The sequence below is a fragment of the Procambarus clarkii genome, chromosome 74 (assembly GCF_040958095.1).
Source record: "Procambarus clarkii isolate CNS0578487 chromosome 74, FALCON_Pclarkii_2.0, whole genome shotgun sequence".
NCBI classification, from domain to species: Eukaryota; Metazoa; Arthropoda; class Malacostraca; order Decapoda; family Cambaridae; genus Procambarus; species Procambarus clarkii.
In genome coordinates, this window is record NC_091223.1 from 11859605 (window position 1) to 11875962 (window position 16358).

General features: G+C 38.4%; 1 protein-coding gene across 1 annotated transcript in view; it reads right to left on the reverse strand.

The window, feature by feature from the left end:
• Positions 1-16358, reverse strand: part of LOC123767310 (uncharacterized) — a 270450-nt gene that overhangs the window by 169147 nt on the left and 84945 nt on the right. The gene's annotated exons all lie outside the window — the stretch shown is intronic.

Sequence of the window (16358 nt, forward strand, 5' to 3'; positions counted from 1 at the left end):
ATAGGAACTAAGAACAAAAATACAATTAAATCTCAAGCAAGCGACAAACGAAAAGACTTAAAATAATTATAAAAAATAAAGTGATATTCAACGAATCTAGAATCCCATTTCGAAGTGTTCGCCATTGTTAGGCTTTGCCTTATCATCACATGTGATCGTATGCGCCGAGTAACGAAAATATGTGAAGCGTGTATCAGAAAATATTCTTAATAATTATACTGACAATTCTATAGTATTACATGTTCTTCCATTCGAGAGTTAATTTCAAGAGATGCTCTGTATAAAAATGAAATGTAATTGTGTGTACAAATAGTTGAGTGTATTAAACAAAAACGTTTCGATTTTTTAGTGTTGCTTGTTTTATAAAATTAATAGAGCTATGAAATTTAAAAGGTACGTTATAATTCGTATCAGAAGACATAGATAAAAGGAATATTTAGGTGTGGATAATAACTTTTGTTATAAGAAAAAGCTATTGTTATAAAACTACCAATTGGGATCTTTGATAGAAGGAAAATGTGAAACTAGTGCTTTTTTCTCCGCAAACTGCTTGTTACCTAGTTGTGTACGCTTAGCTGATAGCTTGTAAGACATTTAATGATGGCAATAAGTGAACTGAGGCAGCAATTGCATTAGGAAATATGAAAAACGTGCTATAATATATGAAAGATGACTATACAAGTCATTCAATTCAAATATGGTAACTTAACGAACGTTGTTTCGTATTAGTGTAACTTTATTATTTGTGTAGGTACATCTAGTTCTGTATATCTTGTCCATCAGATCTTAGCCCATATTCAAGCTCCGTAAGACCTACCTCAGTCTGTTTCGACCCGGAGTAAATAACAAGCCTAAGGCAACAAGACTCATTCCAGTATTAGTACATTAATGGTATTTAGCGGTAGTGACTGATATATAATCACGAATGAAAATTAGCCAATGAACGAATGTTTCACTCAAATATTAAAGCTAAATGGCCTGGAAATGTTTCCGTTCGCATGTGTCGCGTACTTTTAGTCCGAATTAAGAATATCAAAAGAATAAATTCAATCTGTGGGACTTGTATTGCTATATATATATGGGCCGTTTTTATAATTTTTTTTGCACACGGATCTTTGCTTGTTCGTTAATTTGATATAAGTAGAGACATTTTGATTGATAATATAATGACGGTTAACACGGGGTAGTGTATAACTATTATTTCCTCATATTTGTATTCGCGTTCTTATTACCATTATTCACCTCATCGTCTCCCTCTTCTTGATCATATTCTTAGTACTGTTAGTATCTTCCTCTGACTCTGCTTTGTCTATTTCTTATTTCTTTCGATTTCTCTATTACTCTCTTAAAGTTATTTTCTAGCAATCTATTTGTTATAGAAGCTTGTAAAAAGTTTCCAAAATCTGTAGAGTAAAAATACTATTTTGGTATCTAGTTTGTGTCAACAGTGATCAGAATGTTATGGTGAGTGTGAGGGCAGTGACATTCTAAATACCACTTGTAGATTCGTATACACAACAGTACACACAGTTACAATGATCCAGATCTTCAGCAGTAAACCCCAGGTACAGTTAACCATTACCCTTCACCCTTCAGACACCGTAATCTGCATACGGTGAACGTAAGCATTAGTGCAAAATAAAGATATAACTAGAAAGAGTCAGGAGTAGAGCATAAGTTAGTGAAACAATATATATGATCACATTATGGATTTCTACCGTTATAGAAGCCTATTCCTGTGAGGTGCATGACTGAAGGACAAGGAATGTTAGCCCTGCTAATGAGCAGTATTGGCAGGCGAGATGTTCAGGGAACAGCTGACATGTCTAAGATCCACTCCTTCCTCTCCAACCCACTTAAGCTTCCGCATCTCATTCTCAGAACCGTTTTCTCTTGTCTACAGGTCTTATTATTAGATATTTACATTATACGAATTGATTCGTGTTCTTATCCCCCCTGCTCTCACTTCCTTCCTCTCTCTCTCTCTCTCTCTCTCTCTCTCTCTCTCTCTCTCTCTCTCTCTCTCTCTCTTTATTACCTCATCTTGCCATCTCATTTGATACGCCCTGCCCTCACTTATCTTAGTTTCCTTATCTCCCCACCTCTCGTTTTTATCTCATTTTTCGTGTAATTCTTCCCGTTTTCTCTCACAGCAAACCCCCCCCCCTCCTCCTCCCTCAAACACTCGCTCTATTGCCCTCTGAAGAAGGCGTTATTGCCTCTCCAGGTTCGCTCTTTTCCCATGAAATTGCCAGACTCTGCAGTGTATCTCGGCCCTGGACCCTCACGCATGCTCTCATATATTCTTATAGGACACAAACGTGCATTTCACTCTAGGTATATATAATAATATTGTCATAAACAGAAAGAAATTATATATATATATATATATATATATAATAGTGATTACTTGACTGTTATATATTCGGCTGTTCCAGCCACTTTGTGTTCACTTGTATTCTGCCGTTGAAAATGTTGAGAGTATCAACGAACTCTTAGCGTCAGGCTCATTCAACTGTGGCTCCATCATTATTGCTAAATAACAACACAGCAGTTTCCACTTATACAAATAGAATATTAAAACAAAATATTACAAAGTAAAAATAGTAAAATTAAAACGAAAACTATATATATAAACCATTAAAAGCCATATAATTTTAAAACGCAGTAAACTTGCGTGATGACACAAGCAGCTGTTATGAGGTGAACGTATTATTCAACCGAGGTTTAAGCTTAATAATGAACGATGGCTCCAAGATAATTTGGTCGATCCAATAGCAGAGCGGAGAACCGCATACTGAGTATCAGTGAGAAAATGGGTTGTCGCCGCATATCATCAAAACTTAGGGCCGTCATAATGATTAAAATTGACAAAATTTTGTATTTTCCTTAAAATCCACCTGACTGTATCTGAAGCTAGTACTCGAAAAGGGCTTCGTTCCTTTTCATTCTATATTGTAAACAATAAGTCATCGTAACCAACACACCTTACCTAACATTATCTAGACCTACCTGTGCCTAAACCCCCAATATAAAAGTTAATTTATATTTTAGAAAAAAACAAACATTATATAGTGAAAGGGTCATCTTGTCAGTTAATAAAGTGCTATAAGAGTCCAATACCGAGCTATTTAAATATACGTGTTAGTATTTGACCTACACCTTGGGTCGGAGGATGTGTTTGGTGTCTCAGTGTCCAGTGATGATCATATAATGTTCATTTTAAAATTACCTTAAAGGAAACCCAATATGCAGACCCCCGTCAAAATATTTGAAACATGCTTCCAATATATCACGGCCCATCCTCTGGGTGTGCTCGTCCAAGCAGCGGCCGGTCCCCCCAAAAAAATTACTCAATTATTGCGTATTGTGTTGAAAAAACTATATTTCTAAAATATAAAGACATTATAATTATGTGAATAGTTACACCTATGTGATTCTTTTAACAATTATAAAAATTTGTACATGGTGATAATTTTGTAAACATATCCTCAGATTATCGTTGTCTAAACTATAGCCGACTCCAACGACGCATTCGTAAAGTTTATCGTCCTGTGTAACCAAAAGACTATTTTCTCGAATGTAAGTTATATTAGTGAATCTTATTATTTTGTGTATTTTTGCACCTAGATTTGGTTAGGTTAGGTGTTTTAGTAACAATTGTAATGTCAATAATATTCAAAACAGGAATGAAGCGTTTAGAGGTGCGCGGTTTGATCACAAGAAAACAGCGAAGACCTGCTCGATTTTTTTTAAATGTAATAAATTGAGTTACGTGTAAAGTGTTTTTCACTCACTTAACACGAGATATAGACGTGTGTGCACGCGCGTGTGCGCGCGCGTGTACGCGCGCACGGCTTATTTTTCGGGGCACGAGTTGTCACAAATGTACAGAATATTTCCACACCAATAACTACCTTCATACTGCGAGAATATCTGGAATTATCTTTAATTTGTTCAGTTAATACAGAGTGGGCGTGTTTCCTCTCTCCTATTGCGAGTGACGGCAGGTTCCTACTTAATAGAAAGTATTTGTTCTTGTTCTCTTGTTGTGTGAGAGAAAGTCCTGTCCCAACATTTATTTTTGAGAGCAGTGACGCATCCTACTCATTGCTGTGATTGGTAACTTATTATTCTCCTATTATGGCAAGTATTGGCTCTATTTATGCATTTTAAGATACTTTGTTCTTTCCCTAAAAGCAACTACACACTGCATAATTCACTTCATACATATATTTTCTGTCTCAATGTTAGAAATGCTCTTCAGTTTATCTAAATGTTTATTCATTTCCTTCTGATACTCTCCATTTTCCATAATTGTTTCAACCAACAATCTTCACTCTCCAACACATGACTTCCCATAGATTAGAAGCATCCTGGTATTTCGAGGACTTCATTACAATTTATATAGTGACAGGACATGACTTCTTTCTAGAGATAATCTAACTTTAGAGATGACTTAGCTCTAGCGTTGACATAACTGAGATCTCGTACTTGAGGCTACTCTAACGTCTGAAATTGACACCATTTTAGACAATTGAATCTTGAGGTGACATAGTTCTTTAGTTCGATTTACACCTACAAATCACCGCTTTGTAGAACTAACTTAGCTCCTATATCAGAGTTACAGAGCTCAAGAGCTACAGAGTTATCTTATGCCTAGAGCTAACCTATTTCTAAAGTAGAATTAGCTCTAGAGTTTAGCCTATCTCTAGAGTTTGCCTAATTCTAGAGTAGACCTTGCACTAGAATTTGACCTGGATCTAGAATGTCTGTCTAGCACTTTTCCAGCCAATCGCGTGAGGCTTTCTAAGTAGAAGGATAGATTAAGTAAACAATCAAATTTGTTATTTTTCTCCGCTCTCTGGCACAATTTACAGTAACTTAGAAAACATAGACAATAACACATCAATGTTAATATCATTGTTCTCTCTGTATATGTATATATGAAGTTAAATGAGAACAAAATCTTGTATTAGATTGTATTAGGAAATTCGCCAATATTGTGTGACGTCACAAGTTTAGGTCTCAGGCGCCATGTTATTAGATATATTACTTTGTGACGTCACAGTCAGGCTCCGTCAGAGGCATATTCAACCAATCGGGGGATTAGCCTTCATGACGTCATTAGTAAACCATAAAGTGATTCCTGATAATGGCGCAGTGAGTTCTGCTTTACATTTTAGTGAAAATATATTGTGCATTGAACTATAGTTCTAATTTACTAGAACACACACAAAAGAATAGCCTGATCTTTCCTCTATTAATGAGGTCTATAAATAGTCTTAGACATATTAAGATAGCTGAATGTTAAAGTCTTGTTATGGTCTAGTTATTATAGATATATGTTAATGGGGTGTTTTTGATAATTTGGAGTTTTACATATATATAAATACGTATATATAGTATACATATGTATTTAAGTGTTTCATTATCATGACGTGCAACATACATATAAAAACGAATCTCATTCATTATTCAGTGTATTCATAATAAATAACACAAAATAAGTGAGCAAATTTGATTATTAAAATATTAATTTGGCTGCACCGTCAGTGAAGTGCTTCTGGTTCCCCCGGCCAGCACCTGTGGTTACTACAAGTGCTTCTGGCTCGCCTGGTCAGCACCTGTGGTTACTACAAGTGCTTCTGGCTCGCCTGGTCAGCACCTGTGGTTACTACAAGTGCTTCTGGCTCGCCTGGTCAGCACCTGTGGTTACTACAAGTGCTTCTGGTTCCCCCGGCCAGCACCTGTAGTTACTACAAGTGCTTCTGGTTCCCCCGGCCAGCACCTGTAGTTACTACAAGTGCTTCTGGTTCCCCCGGCCAGCACCTGTAGTTACTACAAGTGCTTCTGGTTCCCCCGGCCAGCACCTGTACTTACTACAAGTGCTTCTGGCTCGCCCGGCCAGCACCTGTACTTACTACAAGTGCTTCTGGCTCGCCCGGCCAGCACCTGTGGTTACTACAAGTGCTTCTGGCTCGCCCGGCCAGCACTTGTGGTTACTACAAGTGCTTCTGGCTCGCCCGGCCAGCACCTGTGGTTACTACAAGTGCTTCTGGCTCGCCCGGCCAGCACTTGTGGTTACTACAAGTGCTTCTGGCTCGCCCGGCCAGCACTTGTGGTTACTACAAGTGCTTCTGGCTCGCCCAGCTAACCCACTTGTGGCCACTACAAGCGCTGCAACGTAAACAGTATTCAAAGAGCAATGGGCTTTCTCAAGAGACCTGTACTTCTTGATCATGTCGACTGTGTCGGTATTTACTAGAACATTTACAACCTCCGAGGCGCAAGGAGGTCGTCCTCACCCCAAGGTTATTAATATTAAGGACGACCTCCTGGTACCGTAGAGTTCGGTAACTGTAGACTACAATCAACCTCAGTTCCACCCCCCAGTCATCAGCCTAGCATCCCAAATCACGTTTCACCCACACACTTCATGGCCCGAGTCAGACCTAACATTAAGGTCACAAGTGCTGTAAGATATTGAGGAATGTGAGTAGGTTTAGTATTAGGTGACGAGGACGCCAGGGTAATATGGTCTGATGCAAATCTGTAAGCAGTATGTAGAGGCTTAAGTAGATCAATATCTCGCCAAACATAAACCAGAGCAGAAATCATAATTTAAGGATTAACTGGGAATGTTACCAGGTTCTCTATAGCCTCACTGCTGCCCTCTCTTTTGTGATGGTTACAGTGTTCTCTCATAATTCACTCCTGTCATTTGAGATTGTTTCAATGATCCCCCATAACTCACACCTCTCATATACGATGGTTACAGTGATCTCCCATACCTCACTCCTGGCATTTGAGATGGTTGCAGTGATCCCTCATGCCTCACTCCTAATGGATCAAAGTTCATGATGGTTTACCACCACCGCTGAAACGGCAAATTTGATAAAGAGTGGAACAGTATGTTAATTATGCTTGGGAAATCAATAAAGATAACTGCTCACCACCTGTTTTATTTCCCTTAAACACACATACACATGCAATACCGTATAAAACCTTCCATAAATAATTCAAGCAGGAATTAGATCATTCCGAAGATCAACGATTTCTAAGGGGGATTAATTACCCAGAGATGGAAAGGCACGGATTAGGTGGACTGAACTTAATGGAGAAAGTACATTGGTAATATTGGGCGGAGCTTTAAACTGAGGCACAACTTCATTTATAATTGTTATAACAAATAATAGAAATGCGAGTACGACGTCCAGCAGGACACGGGGAGGGACTCAGAACCTAGAGCCCACGCCCAAGAGAAAATAGCTGGGAAAATACTGAACAAGTATAAAGTAAGACATACACCAATTTCCTCCCATTTATATTATTTTCTCGTTCTCGAGTTAACTCCATTGGTTGATGTATGAATAGGCGCCTGGATGTTCACTTGGATTAGTGTACGTTATGATGGGCAGATACATGGCTGGGTGAACGGAAGGAAAGATGGAAAAGAAAGTAGATAAATTGGTCATTATATAGTAAAATAGGTGAATTGATCCTTGATCTCAAATACCTGTAAATGCATAAGTAATTAGATGAGATCTGAGAGTTTGTGAACAAGTGAATGAAGTAATATACCATCTTACAAAGAGATAATTAGAACTGCTTCTCTGGCATCTAGTAACTTGACCTAAAACGTGAGTCGTGTATCTTTTCCTTCAATAAAATAATGTCCAGAACAGGAAGCGCCTGAGAGAAATGTAAGCATTTGTTTTTTTCCGGCATCAGTTTTGGCAGCGCGAGAGATGGACGATGATTGACGTAGATGGAGTGGAGAGGGAGAGAGAATGATGTGTGGGTGTGGAATTAAAAAAAATAGAAAACTCAGTGAAGGAAAAAAAAAGATAACGGCATAAAAAGAGGCAAAATACGAGTGAAAGTTTAGTTATTGTTCGTTACTTAATTATTAATTCCTTAAGGCTGTAGAGCACTCCGAGTACTGATAACTCTCAGTACTTTGTCATGATCATCTATACATGCAATAATAGCTAAGACTGACATATGGTTGTTAGATATCAAGTCCGATTAAACGAGACAGAATCTGTGACAACTCGCTGAAGGAAAAGGGATTTTAAACAAATAATACTTCATAGAATTGTATTCCTGAAGCCTGCCTGGAAGATAGCAGATTCAACAAAATATAGAATAATATAAGTGGAAGAAGAAATGGAATAATCATTTATCAGAGACAGGACGAGAAGTTGTACATAGTAGCTGCTACGACATATTAAAATTATGAAATACATATACTATCCAGAGGATTAAAGACAGTTATTGAAATTATGGACAATGTTCTCCCTTCCCAAATTTTCAAAGCCTTTGTAAAAGAAGTAGTTGGTTTAGATGAAAAGAAAGAACTTTTTCCAAGAAAATAGTCTGATTTTACGGAATTTATGGAACAGTTAAGACAGGAGAAGGACTTCTGAAACAAATATGTATCCGAGTCTAGAAACTGAGGGTCATATATACAGAGAAATCAGAGTAGGTGTAATATAAGAACAGTTGTAACTACAGACTGTAAGAATAATTCATGTGCCAGCACTGTGTATAAGCTTTCAACAGAAAATATGGCAAATCTTAGAATAGTGGAAATTAATGAGTTATGCTGATTTCGATTCTGCTTAAAAAACAATAAATTAAGGTTATGTATTTGAATGTTTCCCCAAATAATTCTTGACTATATAGCTTTTTAAGGTTATGTCTTAAAAAAAAAAATCAGTAAAATATTTAATTGTGAGATATATACAAGAGTTGTTACATTCTTGTACAGGCACTAGTACGCGTAGCGTTTCGGGCAGGTCCCTGGAATACGATCCCCGCCGCGAGGAATCTTTTTTTTCATCCAAGTACACATTTTACTGTTGAGTTAAACAGAGGCCACAGTTAAGGATTTGCGCCCAGTAAATCCTCCCCGGCCAGGATACGAACCCATGACATAGCGCTCGCGGAACGCCAGGCGAGTGTCTTACCACTACACCACGGAGACTGTAAATCTGTACAGTCTACAGATTTACAGACTGTATTTTCGCTGGTTCAGTCCAACCAAAATTGCTCCACCTTATTAAATTACTCTTTAATGAAACCTCTAATTCAGATATTATCAAGAGAATATACAAATGGGTTGAGAAGAGCCTTGAGGTCACGGAAAAGAGGCAGACACAGAGAAATGTTCATCAGTAGTTGGAAGATCTCCAACATTATGAAATATTCTCTCTTTCCCTCTCCCTTACATTTTCCCCTTCTGTTAATCTTCGTATTTGACTTTAGTCTGTTTATCTTCCCACTAATGCCCCATGCATCTCTGACCTCGCCTTCACTACCTAATATTCCGAACTTACCAGCCACCAGTCTCAGGGATTCCTTCTTCCCTTCTCTAGCTCTGTTATTGTATGATTATTTTCGATCAGTTCCAGTTGTCGACGAAGTAAGCCTGTATTTAAGCTTATGAAGGCCCCCCTTGGTCAACTACTGACATTCCCGAGGCTGCAACCTCCCCAACAGTTGGAAATCAGAGGCATCAGATGTAAGGAAACTTGCCCAACCATTTCTGTCCCGGGCGATGATCAACCACAGGATCATCAATTGTGAGCCGAAGACGCAGACCACTGTACTTCGTCCATCAAATTAAGTGTGCTGTTCTCTAAAATGTCAAGATGACTCTAGTAGATGTCTGGGAGCCGGTCGGCCGAGCGGACAGAACGCTGGACTTGTGGTCCTGGGTTCGATCCCAGGCGCCGGCGAGAAACAATGGGCAGAGTTTCTTTCACCCTATGCCCCTGTTACCTAGCAGTAAAATAGGTGCCTGGGTGTTAGTCAGCTGTCACGGGCTGCTTCCTGGGGGTGGAGGCCTGGTCGAGGACCGGGCCGCGGGGACACAAAAAAAAAAACGAAATCATCTCAAGATAACCTCAAGAAGATAGTATGTGGGACTGTGCAGATACTTCAGACACAATGCCAACCACTTGGGCTGGACGGTAGAGCGACGGTCTCGCTTCATGCAGGTCGGCGTTCGATCCCAGACCATCCAAGTGGTTGGGCACCATTCCCCCCCCCCCCCCCCCCCCCCGTCCCATCTCAGATCCATATCCTGACCCCTTCCCAGTGCTATACAGTCGTAATGGCTTGACGCTTTCCCATGATAGTTCTCTTCCCTTAAGACACAATGAAGTCCCGAATGAGCAAACATAAGAAGATAATAACAAGTGACGAGAAAATAAATGACAGTTTTTAGACAGGCTTTGTTTCCTGTTAACTATGAATAATAACGGCTTAAGATATAAAACATAACATGAAATAGGTACACTTAACTAAGGAATCAAATCACAAAGTTTCTCGATCAGAGAGTGCAAGCTTGAGGTTATCTTGAGGTTATCTTGAGATGATTTCGGGGCTTTAGTGTCCCCGCGGCCCGGTCCTCGACCAGGCCTCCACCCCCAGGAAGCAGCCCATGACAGCTGACTAACACCCAGGTACCTATTTTACTGCTAGGTAACAGGGGCATAGGGTGAAAGAAACTCTGCCCATTGTTTCTCGCCGGCGCTCGGGATCGAACCCGGGACCACAGGATCACAAGTCCAGTGTGCTGTCCGCTCGGCCGACCGGCTCCCCTAGGAAACTGGTTTAGGTTTCAGTCCAACCTGGTTTAGGAACCTGAGCTCAAGCTTGATAACTAAGAATCAACGAATGATGAACATCGTAGAGCTAATGAACATTAACGAAGATAAGGTCTGGGAGTAAAAACTTAAAACAATATAAAGCCAACTCTACATTGAACTAAAAATGTAAAAAAGTATAAGAAAATCTTGGGGCTACATTAGTAAACCCTTCAACCTGTGCACCGTACAAAGTTATTGTACTAATATAATTCCTTAGAGACTCCAGTTATAGAACATCGCTCTTAGTTTTTGTCACTATTATTGAGAAAACATGTGCGACGCTGATAACACCTGGATAAAGATATCAATAGCATTCAAATAGTTTAATCTTGGTTTACTATATAAAAGACATGCACAAGAATTTCTATTCAGAAAAATCTAGACATTTTCCTTTAATAAATGTGTCCAAGCATACTGTATAAAATTCGTTACTACAAAACGAAATCTATAAAATATTTGTTAAACGTTTTAAAATATGTTAGTGAAATGCCTGAAATCAACAGTTTATAATGATTGGACTGTCTTCAACCTTCCGTGTTTAGTGTTTTCAGGTTACAGTTGTGTGTGTGTGTAAATTAAAGTCTTTGAAAAATGTAATAAGTTATTACGAAACGCGTTCAAGCGTCGCGTCAGACTAGAAATATAAATGAATTTTAGAGAATTGATTTTTCCAATTACCATCGACAGTAAAACGAAACATAAGAAAGATAAAATTCGTGTTTGAATTATTTATCTTACTTTTTCGGGCATATTTAGCAACATATGTTTACAAGAAAGACTGCTACCAAAATATACTAATTATATTATATTATATTATATTATATTATATTATATATATATATATATATATATATATATATATATATATATATATATATATATACATACATACACACATATATATATATATATCTTCATATATATATTATAAGATGTCTTCTTATGATGTCGAAGACATCATAAGAAGGAAAGTGAAAAGCCATGCAACCTCTGAAGAGACAAATAACACAACACCTATACCCCCTATTAGACTATTTTACAGGAACTTCTTTTCCACAGCTCATAAAACGGAGGAAAGGGTCCTGAAAGATATTGTTAATAGAAACGTTATCCCTACAGACAAAAATCAGAGGATACAACTGACGATTTACTATAAAACCAGAAAAACGGCCAGCCTACTCATGAGAAACTCTCCAGACACAAAACAGAACGCTTTAAAAGAGACTAACGTCGTCTATGCCTTCAAATGCCCTCTTGGGGACTGTAAGCTCCAAAAAACCCAGTATATAGGCAAGACAACAACATCTCTTTCTAGGCGTTTAACGATGCATAAGCAACAGGGCTCCATTAAGGAACATATAATCTCTTCCCACAACCAAACCATCGCCAGAGAAATCCTAGTAAACACAGAAATCATCGATAGATACAGCGATAGCAGGCGGCTTGACGTTTGCGAGGCACTACACATCAAGAAGTCAACACCAGCAATCAACAGCCAATTATTGCACAACTATATTCTACCCACCTCAAGACTCCGCTCCAATATAGAAGCATCAAGAAATATGGACCAATAGGCTTTCTACAAACACTTCTATTCAATATCCATTGTTTTGTGTTCTGTCTTGTGTTGATGAAATTAATACCCTATTAATACTCTTGTTCTGTCTTGTGTTGATGAAATTAATACCCTATTAATGCCACATCTTGTTCTGTCTTGTGTTAATGCCACATCACCCCTTCCACCTCACTCAAATGTAGATATAAAATCGGAGATGCGTAAGTTCTATTCAGTTGTGTATTTGTGAACTAAAGTCTTTGAAAATGTAATAAGTTTTACGAAACGCGCTCGCGTCGCGTCAGACTAGAAATAAAAATGAATTTTGGAGAATTGATTTTTGATTTACCTCCAACAGTGAAAAGAAATGTACGAAAGATTGAGAAAATTCGTGTTAGAATTATTAATCTTACTTTTTCGGTCATATTTAATAATATATGTCTACAGGAAAGACTGCTACCAAAATATACTAATATATACATATATTATATATATATATATATATATATATATATATATATATATATATATATATATATATATATATATATATATATATATATATTCTATATATATATATATATATTCTATATATATATATATTCTATTATATATATATATATTCTATTATATATATATATATATATATATATATATATATATATATATATATATATATATATATATATATATATATATATATATAATATATGTATATATTAGTATATATATATATATATATATATATATAAGAAGGAAATCATAAGAAGGAAAGTGAAAAGCCATGCAACCAATATATATATATATATATATATATATATATATATATATATATATATATATATATATATATATATATATATATATATATATATATATATATATATATATATATTGAAAGGCAATTACTAAGTCTCAAAATAAGTTTAATCTTCGGGTTTACCTTTCATGAGTTTGGCCAATTTTGGGTGTAAGTTTGGGAAAAGTCTCTGAGTGGAGGATTTGTTCAGAGTCTCCAGAATGAAATTTTATAACTTAAAATTAACAACGAGAGTTTGCTTTGTGGTATAGTGGGTTACGTTATCGACTCATAATTGAAGATATCGGGTTGAATCCCCGTTTGAGGACGTAACGATAGGGCAACGTTTCGTTTAACTGAAGCCTCTGTTCACCTAGCAGTAAATAGCTCTGATTAACTTGCTTGGAATGCATCACCTGAGTTGAACAATTTCTCTACGATGGTTCTTACGTAGCATATTAGGAGGAACTCTTTATCAAGAACATACTGTTCTTAAAGGCAATTCTGATGTTCATTTCAATACTTTTGGGAAATTCATGCTCTTAAGTGAATTCACCTGCGTGTGTGTTTGTGAGTGTGTGTGTGTGTGTGTGTGTGTATTTACTATTTGTATCTGCAGAATCGAGTTACTAGCTCTTGGACCCAAGTGATCAGCAGAGTTCCTGAGCTCTTGGCTCAGTGTACTCACCAATTTGTGTTTGCGGGGGTTGAGCTTTGGCTCTTTGGTCCCGCCTCTCAACCGTCAATCAACTAATACTGTGTGTGTGTAGTGTGGTGTGTGTGGTGTGTGTGTGTGTGTGTGTGTGTGTGTGTGTGTGTGTGTGTGTGTGTGTGTGTGTGTGTGTGTGTGTGTGTGTGTGTGTGTGTGTGGTGTGTGTGTCCAGGATGCGGCGGCGATTTCATTTATCTATGTTAGTTCTCGACAACCGGGGGACGTGTCCAACTTGTTCTTATGTGGCAGTACAAGGAGCAGTGTGTGTGTCTCTACCTCACTCTCACTCTCTGTCTCCCTCTCCCTCTCAGTATTATATATTATATATATATTATATATTATATATAATATATATATAATATATATTTATATATATAAATGGCTTCTGTGAAAGTCTGTATGCCCTGTATGTTGATCCTGTGGCCTCGCCCGCGTCCCTCGACGGAAAACTGTCAAATCCTGCAACACGTTGGAATCCGCTTAAGAATATTGAACTGATATCCTTCTTAGGCTCAGATCGGAAGAGTTTTGTCAGGTATTGTTGCGGAGGGTCTGGTGTTGTTTTGTTAACATTCGTGTAGCGTGGATCGTCCTTTTCCCACCCTTTTCACCTTCCTTCTCCTCTCACCATTCCTTAACCCCACCTTTCCTTAATTCCCTCTTCCCCTAACCCTCCCTCACCCTCACCTTCCTTCACCCTTCCTATCATCTTCCCTGTCATCATAATCAACACTATCACCAAGGGCGCTTATTCTCCACTTTACTGTAGGCAAAGTCTGGGAAATATAGCCATAAAGCTGGTAAGAAACACAGCCATTTTAAACCTGCTGGAAGAGGGTGGGGGAGAGGGTGGGGGGAGAGTGGAGAGAGAGGGGGAGGGGGGAAGGAAGAGGGGAAAAAGGAGATGAAAGAGGAAAGGAAACAAATGTTTGAGACAGTTGGGTGTGTGATAAGAAGATTAGGGAGAGGTACATGGAGAGAGGGAGAGGAGAGAGGAGGCAGAAATATCGGTAGAGGAAGAATGTCAGACTGAGTGGAGGAATGATTAAGGGTTGAAAGAAGAGCCAGAACGACAAAGAAGGTTCATAAGGAAAGCAGTAAAATATGACAGGAAAGTAAGAATATAAAATACTACACGTGAATAAACAAAGTTGTTCAAATAATTATAAAAAGATAATGAGGAATGTAAGAAAGATGAGGTGTGTACTCGCCTATTTGTACTTGCGGGGGTTGAGCTTTGGCTCTTTGGTCCCGCCTCTCAACTGTCAATCAACCTGTGTACAACCGGTGTGTGTGTGTGTATTCACCTAGTTGTGCTTGCGGGGGTTGAGCTCTGCTCTTTCGACCAGCCTCTCAACTGTCAATCAACCGATTTGTCCCCCCCCCCCCCACACACACACACACACACACACACACACACACACACACACACACTACCCCCAGGAAGCAGCCCGAAACAGCTTTCTAACTCCCAGGAACCTACTTACTGATTGATACATATGATACATAATTTATCAACATAATGTACCTACACTACACTTCTCAACATAATGTTTATGTTGAGAAGTGTAGTGTCTTCGCCACCACCACGAGGTGATGAATCACTTGTGTAGTCAGGAGGTCTGAGCCAATACATATCACCGTCAATTATCAAGATTTTCCTCAGACATAGTTTTGAAGTGTTCTGATATATCAAAAACGTAAAAATCTTACGAACCCACCTAAACTATCGAGTTATATTGATGCCAAGGCCGAAAGTCCTGAAAATATGGCGTCCTTAAGACTGAGGGAACGGCGTTCAGAGGAAACCTAGGAGACAGTACGTGTTAATTAGTGAATAAAAATATAAAACTCTGAAAGACTCAAAACAGAAAATTCTCCATTAACCCATGCGCTCGTTCTCTCTCTCTGTCTGTCTCTCTCTTTCTCTCTCTCTCGTAGCCTTGCTGGGGCTGCTGCTGCCTAAAATGTTTCAGGCAAATGAAAAAATATATGTATTTTTATTTTTGTTTTTACGAGTTTATTTATTCTCGCCTGGCTCCCCTGGGTTCTCATTAATGTTACATATTGCGTTTAGTACAAACTTAAAGGCAAGAATATTTTCACATCTCGTAGCTGGAAGAAATGGTACGTTTAATAACACAAGCACGAAGAAGGAAAAATAATTTATCAAGCTTACATGCAGCTAGGAAACGTCAGAAAAGCTGTAAAATCACACACACACACACACACACACACACACACACACACACACACACACACACACACACACACACACACACACACACACACACACACACACACACTCACACTCACACTCACACTCACACTCACACTCACACTCACACTCTACAGGGGAAACGGAAACTGTTTATCTGTGCCCCTCCTCTCTCTCTCTCTCTCTAGTATCACTACCTATCTGTATCTATCTCTATATATTTCGTCATTCAATTCCCAATCTACTTTTCCATCAAGCTAACTCTTTAGCTACCTATATCCCTATATAGCTATATGTATCTGGCAATCTTTGTCTAGATATCTTTATCTGTTCTCCCCCCTTCGTTTCCCCCCCACCCCTCTTCTTCAGCCCCTTCGTCTCTCCCCTCGTCCTCCAGCCCCTTCATCCCTGGC